At 42.0% G+C, this 10,228-nt stretch overlaps 1 pseudogene across 1 annotated transcript; it reads right to left on the bottom strand.

Annotated features, from left to right (window-relative positions):
* Positions 1–7,336: 7,336 nt before the first annotated feature.
* Positions 7,337–9,379, bottom strand: LOC309619826 (serine/threonine-protein kinase MARK2 pseudogene; annotated as a pseudogene). The gene has a single exon. The product of its transcript is annotated as a serine/threonine-protein kinase MARK2 pseudogene (transcript).
* Between the last annotated feature and the right edge of the window lie 849 nt (positions 9,380–10,228).

Consider the following 10,228-nt stretch of genomic DNA (forward strand, 5'->3'; position numbering starts at 1 on the left):
CAATATTATTATTGTCATGCCAGCAAAAAAAGCACCACTATGGCATGCTGGTCCTTATCAACTCTACCTAAAGCTCTATTCTTTATGTATTATAATGCTCAGATGTCACTGTTTAAAATTCTACATTATCAAAGGTTATTAATAAAAACATTTTAAGTCAAACATAGCATTCTTGTAAATTAGACCTATGCGTGGCCTATTAAGCTCGGTTCCTGTATTATAATTTTCAGATAAACACAGTGTCATGCTATGATTAGCACTTGACAATAACTTTGAGTTTGTTATATTAAACCTTCTACAGACTCTTCCTGTCTCCAAGCCTTTCTCCTCATTCATTCAACGCATATTTATTTCCAGGCATTGTTCTGGGGATATAACTGTGGGTAAAACCAAATGTGACAGAATGAGAGATTATATTTGTGACCATATATCTGATAAGGGTCTAGCATTCAGAATGTTAAAAAAACTCATATAACTCAACAACAAACAACCTAATTAAAAAATGAGCAAAAGACTTGAATAGGCATTTCTCCAATGAAGATATAAAAATAGCCATCAAGCATGTGAAAAGATGCTCAACACCATTAGCCATTAGGAAAATGCAAATCAAAACCACAATGAGATAACACTTCATAACGGCTAGGATGACAAGAATTTTTTAATGGAAAATAACAAGTGTTGATAAGATTATGGAAAAACTGGAATGATCGTGCAGTGTTGGTAGGAATGTAAAATGGTACAACTATTGTGGAAGACAGTTTGGCAGTTCCTCAAAAGGTTAAATACAGAATTACCATATTACCCAGCAATTCCACTCCTAGGTATATACCCAAAAGAATTGAAAATGAATACTCAGACAAATACCTGTACATGAATGTCATTATAAGGACTATTCACAATAGCTAAAAGGTGGAAACAATCCAAATGCCCACTAACAGATGAATGGCTAAACAAAATGTGGTACATCCATACAATGGAATAGTAATCAGTGAGAAAAAGTAATGAAGTACTGATACATGCTTCAGCATGGATGAACTTGAAAATATTATGCTAAGTGAAAGAAGCTAGACATAAAAAGTCATATATTGTACAATTCCATTGATATGAAATATCTAGAATAGATAAACCCATAGAAATAGAAAGCAGATTAGTGGTTGCCAGGGGTTCAAGGGAGGGGACATGGGTAGTGACTGCTTAATGGATCTAGTGGAGAGACAAATATTATTGGATATTAATGAAATTATTCTATAAATAAATAAATAAATAAATAAATACATGTGTCAACCTGGCTGGGCCATGGTGTCCAGATATTTGGCCAAACATTATTCTGGATGTTTATGTGAAAGTGTTTTTTCACTTTAATTAATTTGACAGAATTAACATGTAAATAAGTGGACTTTTAGTAAAGTAAATTGCCCTCGATGTAGGTGGCCCTCATTCAGTCACTGAAGGCCTTAATAGAACAAAGACTGATATCCCCTGAGCAGGAAGTGACTCTGCCAGGAGACTGCCTTTGGTCTGTAATTGCAGCTCTTCCCTAAGTCTCCAGCCTGTTGGCCTACCCCATCAGATTTTGGACTCACCAATCCTCTGCAATCACCTGAGCCGATTCCTTAAAATAAATAGCGCCCCCAACTCCCCTCCCTCTCTCAGTCTATATACACTCATCTTGTTGGTGCTGTTTCTCTGGAGAACCCTGACTTATATTGAAAGCTTCACCCAACTCTTAAAGTCTGGCTTAAGATCTCTTTCCACAGCACCTTGTGCAGTTCCTATCATTATTCTCACCATAGTATGTAATAACTACCTCTCTACTTGCTGGTACCCTCTACTACACCTTAGGCATCTTGAGTACAAGGGTATCAGCTCCACAGTTCTGAAGTTTAAGGTGTGTTACAGAAAATTATCTCTTCAGGAAAAGTTTGAGATAGTTTTACTGGTTTATCTACAATTTGGTCGTATTTTGTTCTTTGAACATGAAATTCTAATCTGAGTTCCAAACATTTTTCAGGATGGTCTTGATAACAGTGAGATCAGGAGAAGCTAAGAGTAATAGAGATGTGGTATTGCCCAAGGAAACTTACCTTAATTCCATTTCCAAGCCTATAAATATCCACACACTGAGAACCATCTGGGGTCTGAGTCTTTCCAAGCATACTTTTTTGTTTCCTTAAGTCAAGAATTGTATATAATTTATAGATCACCTTGTCCTCTGGTGGCCACCATTCTTCTTTATAAGAATCTGCCTTCTCCCGTCGCTTTATCTTGCAGAATCCCACTGCTAGGCCACCCATCAATGTCTACAACTGATCGTTGCCTCTGTGTGTGAAGATTGACAAATTTTCTTATTGTCCCCATTAATAACATATATAACTGTGTCACCAGCATCTCTCCTCTAAGACTGAGGCATGGAAAAGAGGAACTGCTCTCATGACAAGCCAAGAAACTGCTTGTTAAGTTTGTAGTAACATTACAGTAGAGTAGAATTCAGTGTATGTTGGTAGGGTTGGGGGAAGAGTTCTCGCTTCTGATTATTTCTGTATCAGAAGGATCTTTGTTAGCAGACAATTCTCCTATGAGATGGTTTCCTGACTCTTCTCAGGACAGTACCACACTTTATTTCTGAAAATCTAATGAGAAATCTGACTGCCTGCTAGCTCTTTATATAATTGGTGCCTTACTGTAGAAATATTGACTTCCTGTTGTCCACAGTTTTAGTCTCTTTGAACTCAGGAAGTTAACCGTTCAGGAAAGAAACATCAACATTCTTTTAGCTTCTTGCTGACTACAAATGATGGAAAGTAGTTTACAATGGAGAGAAGGCTGCTGGTGTAGCTATGAGTCATTCGTGCCCAGATCTCCTGTGACTCATTTTCCTTCATTAAACTGAGCAGAGTCAATAGCCCTTCAGTTTTCTGAACAGTAGATCTAACTGCACTAATGACTGGCTGCTGAACAAGTTTAGCTATATTCTAATTTATTTATTAAGCAACAGTAAAACAAGTATAAAGTACCCATCAATGGATAATGGGAGGACATTAGTGTTGTTGTTTACAAACTAGATATAAAACACAGCTTCTTTTAGATGAAAATGGAGAAGGCTGGGCTAGCCCCTGTCAGCATAAGAAAAAATTCAATTTTTGAGGCTCTCCTCCCTTTCATTTTTAGACCTTGTTCTAAACTGGTAGCCATCTGAGAGATCCCATTGCCCTGGGCCTCCTTTACTTGGCCTAGTTTCTACATGATGCTCATCTCACCCCACTATTTTCCTGCCTTGATCTCACCTCTGTACACCCCCTTCCTTTTTACCCACTGCTTTCTCGCTGCCTAAATACTTTGTCTATTGGTCTCCTTGCCCCTCACCACGCTTTCTACTAAAATTCATTGACTTATACCTTAAAAATGCAGGACTCTAATGTGTTAGCCTGCAATCCGATCTACTTATCCCTAATAACATTTTAAAAACGGGTTTTAAACATAATTTTTTGTAGTGACACTGTATTTACTCACAAAAAGTAATTTAACGTGGGACTTTAGAGGAGAATTTAAGAGCATTTGGAGTCAGATCTTGCGTTGAATCTGCCCTTTGCTCACTGCATGACTTTGGGCAAGGTATTTAACTTCTTTAGGCCTCACATTTCCTCATCTGGAAAATAGGGATAAAAACAGGAATTTGTAGATGAATGAGGTAATGTATGTGCAAGAGTTTTTTTTGAGGTGAGTGGTAAAATTGTCTATCATGGTGACATCCAGGTATACTTGTTTTCCAACTGTCAAAAAACAGTTGGGGCATTTCTTAGCCAATACGCAATCTTTGGTGGCTTTAAAACAAATATCCAATTTTTTTGCACAGAAGCCAGAAACCAGTTGGGAGAGAAACTGAACTGGTCGCCATGAATAGGATTCATTTATATTCATTAATAGATGAAGTGAGGGGGCATTTATATTACATCTAACCTACTTACTTCAGTGCCTGGAACCTAGTAGGCCCTCACTGTTCAGCTATAGTTACTATTATAGTTATGGCAGGCGGGAGGACAACTTTTTGGGAGTAACTGAATTTTAATTGACCTTTCAAATCGTCATTCTTTCAAAGGATATTTATCAGTACTATTCATAAGTAACACCTTACTATTGCAGTAATAGTGGTTTTTACTTACCCCTGTGTTTTTTTCTTTAGTTCTGAAAATAACCCCGTTATTATTCCTGTTTAACATTATTTCTCATTTATAAAGAGCTGAGACTCAGAGATAGAGTTACCATATAATTTCTTGTCCAAACTGGGCTGCCTTGGGAGTGAAAGGGGCACTAAGTTGGGATTATACCTGGCAGACCAGGATGTTTCCTTATCTTATTCAGAGAGGTTATGACTGCTCCAAAGCCATCTAGCTTGATAAGTGACAGATTTGGGACAAGAAGGCAAATCTTCTAATGACTCTATGTAAGACTCTACTAGAATTTTTAGGGGATAGTATGTTGTAGGAAATTAGCCCCTTCAGGTCCATGTGATCATTGCCATGAAAAAGTATAGATAAAGCTGTCACATCAAGTAGATGCTGACCTGTTCTGCTAATGTGCTGGGCTGGCCATAAGGAAAAGGGATTGCAGTTGTTTCATGAGATTCTCCACTCTTCTTAATTAATTGATTCATTTATTTATTCATCTAACAAACCTATATTGAATACTCACAGAATCACTTATCTACTGATGTGTAACAAAACACCCCAAACATCAATGACTTAAGACAGCAATAATTTTATTTATTCATGGTTCTGTGGGTCTGCAGTTTGACTGGGCTCAGCTGGGTGGTCATCTACTGGTCTTACCTGGGGGTCACTCATGTGGTTGTAGTTGTATATGGCAGCCCAACAGGGATCTGGAGGGCCTTAGATGGCCTTGCTCACATGTTTAGCAAGTGGTTCTGTCAAGTGGTTGGTGAAAGGAGCCTCAGCTGGAATGGTTTATCTTGACTCCATGTAGCCTCTCATTCTGAAAGATGCCAGTCCAGGATTCTTCATAAGTTGGCGGCATCACTTCAAGAGCATGAAAGCAGAACTTCATGGCCTCTGGAGGCCTTGGCTTGGACCTGGCACACTGTAATTCTGCCTCATTTTATTGGTGAGGACAAGTTATAAGGTCAACCTGGATTAAAGGGAGGGATAAGAAAATCAGCTCTACCTCTTGAAGGCAGGAGCAGCAATGTACCCTTGCAAAGAAGAGGGTGGTGCATACATAGATGGGAGAAATTTATGATTAGTTTTTGCAATCTATCATAATCATCATATATCAGGTCCCATCCTAGGCAGTGAAGACATAAAAATTAATAATGAGTACTCATTTGCATGGGAGAGATAGGCAGCAATTACAATGGAAGGTGAAAAGTCCTTTGACAGAAAGGTTCACATGGTGTTGTGGTAACACAGGAGTAAAATTAGTAGCCAAGTCAAACTGGCAAATAGCTACCAGAAAAGTGATCCTCTGGGCCTGAGAGTGTTTATTTTCATCATGCTTATTATCTTATCCAAAGCACAGGGTTCAGATGTGAAGGTCCTGGACTAGTTTCTTTGACCTGACCATTTTCTCCATCCACCACTTAGAAGCTTGAGAGTGAATTAGTAAGAGAATGAGGAGAAGGCATTATGAAATAAATGTTTGTGTCTCCTCCCCAAAATTCAAATGTTGAAACCCTACTATGCCTAATAAGAGGGTATTAGGAGCTGCTGTCTTTAGGAAGTAATGAGGATTAGATGAGATCATGAGGGTGGAGCCTTCATGAATGGGATTAGTGCCCTTATAATAGGAGAGAGTTTGCTTTCTCTCTTTGCTCCCTGCCATGTCAGGATATAACAAGTCGGCAGTATGCCACCAGACCTTGACCATGCTGGCACTCTGATCTCAGACTTCTAGCTTTCAGAACTGTGAGAAATAAATATCTGTTATTTATAACCCACCCTGTCTATGGTAATTTGTTATAGCTCAAACTGACTAAGACAGAAAGTGAGGAGACCAGTGGAGGGGGGAAGGAGTGTTTTTAGATGTTCTTCACCCACTTACAACTGGGAACCTGAAACTGAAACATTAAATAGGAATGAGTAGAGGATCTTTTTTGCTACCATCGCCCTCAAATCTAACCTGTGCTTTGAAGGCTTGGGAATTCTGAATTCAGTCTGCACATATAACACTAGAATATTCTAAACATGTAAGAGTCTTTTCAAGCAAACCAGACCTGAATAGCCAACGTGCTGGCAGTTTGACACTTGACCTACATGTCCTCAATTCAACATCAAAAATGTGAGGCCGAGTTAGGGATGTTTGGTGAGTGGCTTCATCTCTAGCCAGGAGACATTAGATTGAAAGAGGAAAAAAACAAAAAAAAACCAAAAACCTTGCTGGATAATAAAGGCAGTTAGATTTATTGTATATATGACAGTAGGGAATTCCTTTAATCACATATTCTTGAGTGCCTTTGGGAACTTGGGTGATAATAAAGTGTATGCTGAGAGGAATCAGTGACAGTATTCTCCCGAAGGAGAAAAAATGATACTGAAACTCATCATTCCAGTGTTCCTTGAGGTGACTCAGAAGAGCAAATCTCCCAGCTGCCTGCAATCTGGATAAGTGGGATGCTGGACTGGAACCGGCTTAGGAAAACGTGATGATCGCTGGCTACCTCTGTCCTGAAGAAGTCGGGTTTTTTTCTGGGTCATTTAACAGTGTAAGGTAGCAGAAGGGATATAGAGGAGAAAGCTGAATTGAACCTCTCTGCCTGAGTCAGGCAGGTCATTATGAGCCATACCTTTGTCTCTGGGTGACATTGTGGTCTCTGTCCCTGGTCTTAGCTAATGGGGACCAGACTGAGGTCAGAGGGAGTTCCAGATGGTGGTGTGCAAACTACACCACTTAGTGGCTCAGATGGCTCTAGTAATGAAATTAAATGCTGGGCTATCAATCAGTGAGCGTATATTTAGCACCTATTATGTGCTTGACATTGTGAGGATACAAAGGAAATGTAAGACCAATTTCTCCTCTCATTCGAGTCTGCAGTCTAATTATTAGACATATGAGCGTGAGAGGACAGATAACAAAAGTCAACTTCTATTTTCATTTCTGTGAAGCTGTGTAACATCAAATGTGGGAAAAAAGATGCATGTATTTATAAAAGTATTCCTTAAAAATCTTTCCTTTATATGTGGTACCTCAGACGATTATCGAGACGCCATTAAAATATGATTGAATACTTTCCATTGATGAAGAGATGGAGTAGTGAGACATCTAACAAAAGGAGGATAAAATTACTGCCACAAGGTTTTGGGGTCTCGTTTGTTACCCTTTTCTTTAGGAGTAACCAAAGATGATAGGCAGCCTACATGGGGCACTGTGTGCTCTTCACTCTTTTAAGTACTTCACGTGCATTATTTAATTTAATCCTGTTATAACCTAACATATTCACTGTCACTATTCCTGGAACCTGGGAACAAGTAGCATGTCCAATGTCACATAGCCAGTAAGTGTCACAAGATGTCAGAGTTGGGACAATAAAGATTTCGGGTGACAATCACATAGGCATTTGGCCCTGTTCTTTTTTTTTTTTTTTTCCCCTCTGGAGCATCAAGTTTATTAACTAGAATTGGAAGAACCAAGGAGTTCTTGGAACAAGAACTATCCCCCTCCCCCACCAACACGGAAGACAGAAGAGTAGGGGAGGGGAGACGTGCCCCAGGAATGACAGTCCAGTCTCTCAAGTTTCACCCAGGTCGGGGTTGAGGGGCAGACCTGCAGCCACGGTGGCCTCGCTTTCGGTCGCCTGGGCTGCTCCGGACCATCCTCTGAGCTGGCCAGGGTCTTGGATACGATGCTTCTGAAGGCCGTGCAGAGAACACACTCCTCTTCCCCTGCACTGGGCCCCAGGGAGCGCGGTGGCCTGACCTTCCTGCCTCGGTCATCCATGGGGTTCACATGGGCTCACTTTATTATGACGCCTCATGCTGGGCAGCTTGCAACAAAGATGTTTCAAAATAAAGTTCCAGATTCTCCCAGCCACCCCTTGCTTGTTCTGGCTCTGGCCAGAGAGAGTGGATGAGGACACACTCTCAGGCTGCCCAGCGTGGGAGGACCTTCCAGTGTTGGACACACCCAGGGGGCAGCTGCTTCCCTCTGGGGCTCCAATCCTGCTGCTGCTGGAGGTGGATGTCCCAGTGCCACACTGGGGGGCTGGGCTGGGGGTGGCAGTCCTCACCTCCAGGCTGGGTGGGGGACAGGCAGACTCACCGGTCTTCTGCCCTGCCTGCTGGTCTTCCTGCAGCTGCACATTTTTTCTGTGGTAGAGCCACCTGGTTTGCAGGGAGGACACCACAGGGCTTGGAGAAGCCTCAAGTTCACTGCCACAGAGGTCCCCGCAAGAGAAGGGCTTCAGAGTTATGATGGAGACCTCCACCTTGGGTTTCTTGGAGCTCACACTGCCTGTCCCAGTGTCCTGGATCTGGTCGCAAGTCAAGCCCGGAGTCCTCACCATTGTCACCTCCAGGTCCTCTACACAGGGTGGCTGGAGTGGCTCCTTCTGGCCCATGTTGACCCATGGATGCCTCATGAGGTCAGGTAAGGTGCCTCTGTCACTGGGGTTGAGGGCAATCATTTTTTGTAACAGATCCCTTATCTTCAAAGACAGATAAGGTGGGATGGGGTATTGCCCTTGTAGGATTTGCTTCCGCAGCTCCTGGAAGTCTTTTCCCACAAAGGGCTGGGACCCAGTTACCATGGTGTACAGCACTACTCCCAAGCTCCACACGTCCACCGCAGGGCCGCTGTAGCTCTGCCCCAGGAAGAGTTCCGGGGCAGCATAAGGGTGTGTGCCGCAGATCGTGTCCAGTTGGACAATGTCATCACACTTGTTGCTGAGGCCAAAGTCTGTAAGTTTGATATTCATGTTGGAATCAAAGAGGAGGCTCAGTGGCTTCAGGTCTCGGTGCACGATGCCCCTCCGGTGGCAGTGCTGCAGGGCGGAGACCAGCTGCTGGAACGGGCCTCGGGCCTCCGCCTCTGTCATACGGCCATGGGTCTTCAAATAGTGGTACATGTCCCCCCCACTGAGGTACTCCATCACCACGAAAAATGTCTCCTCTGTGTCAATCACCCCCAGCAGTTTTACAATATTGGGGTGATTCAGAGCCTTCAGACTGCACACTTCCCGGAAAAGTGCCTGGACACTTGAGAAGCTCTGACGCCTTTTCTTTATGACCTTCACAGCCACCTGTGTCCCGGTCAGAATGTGCCGGGCCAACTTCACTTCACCGAAGGTGCCTTCACCAATGGTGTGGAGGATCTCGAAGTCATCAATATGAGCCTCCTTGCCAGCAGATTTGGCTGTGAGGCCCTGCATCATGGTGATCTGCTAACTACACTGACTGACAGCACTACCTAGCAACGCTAACTACCCTAACTAACAATGCTAACTGTACTAACAGGGCTAAGTATGCTGTCTCTACTAACAACACTAACTACGCTAACTGTACCAACAGCGCTAACTAGTACTAACTACACTAACTATGCTAATCAAGTATTAACTATACCAACAATACTCACTATGCTAACTGTAGAAAGAACAATGACACAAATAAAAAAGAGTAGAGAAAAGAGAAACGAAAATCAACAAAATGGCAGAAACAAGGAAAACACAAGCTAACTGTAGGTCCAAGGCCGTCAGGTCACCAAAAGCAGCTTCCTGGGCTCTAAGGACCAAAAACCTCGGCCCACCTTTCTCTTTCATAGGGCTTTGTGAAGTACATCACAATGGTGCACTCTGAGGTCAGAGCAAGAAATGGACCCATCACCGCTGGGGATACACCACAGTGGTTTTCTCACTTTTTGAGTTCAAGGCCCCTTTACACTTAGGAAAAAGGATCCCAAAGAAATTTTTCTTTACGTGTGTTATTAGATATTGGTATTCACTTTGTTATAAATAAAAATCTGCAGGATACTTCAGTGGCTTTTTTATTTCTAGTTTGAAAATGTGTAATAATTTTAGAGAACTCATAATGTCTACACTTGAAATGTTCAATTCCTTTTCCTTAAATTCTGGTCTCAAAATAACGTTACAACTTAACTGACTTCACGATACTATACAAAATGTTCTGTTGCATAAGACATGATACGGTACATTATGAAAGTCTATGAAGCTGAGAGAAGGTTTGCCAGGAAGGTCATTGAGCAGATTTCTCATTAGGAGTCTCGG

The sequence above is a fragment of the Balaenoptera borealis genome (genome assembly GCF_965194805.1).
Source record: "Balaenoptera borealis genome assembly, chromosome: 1".
NCBI classification, from domain to species: domain Eukaryota; kingdom Metazoa; phylum Chordata; class Mammalia; order Artiodactyla; family Balaenopteridae; genus Balaenoptera; species Balaenoptera borealis.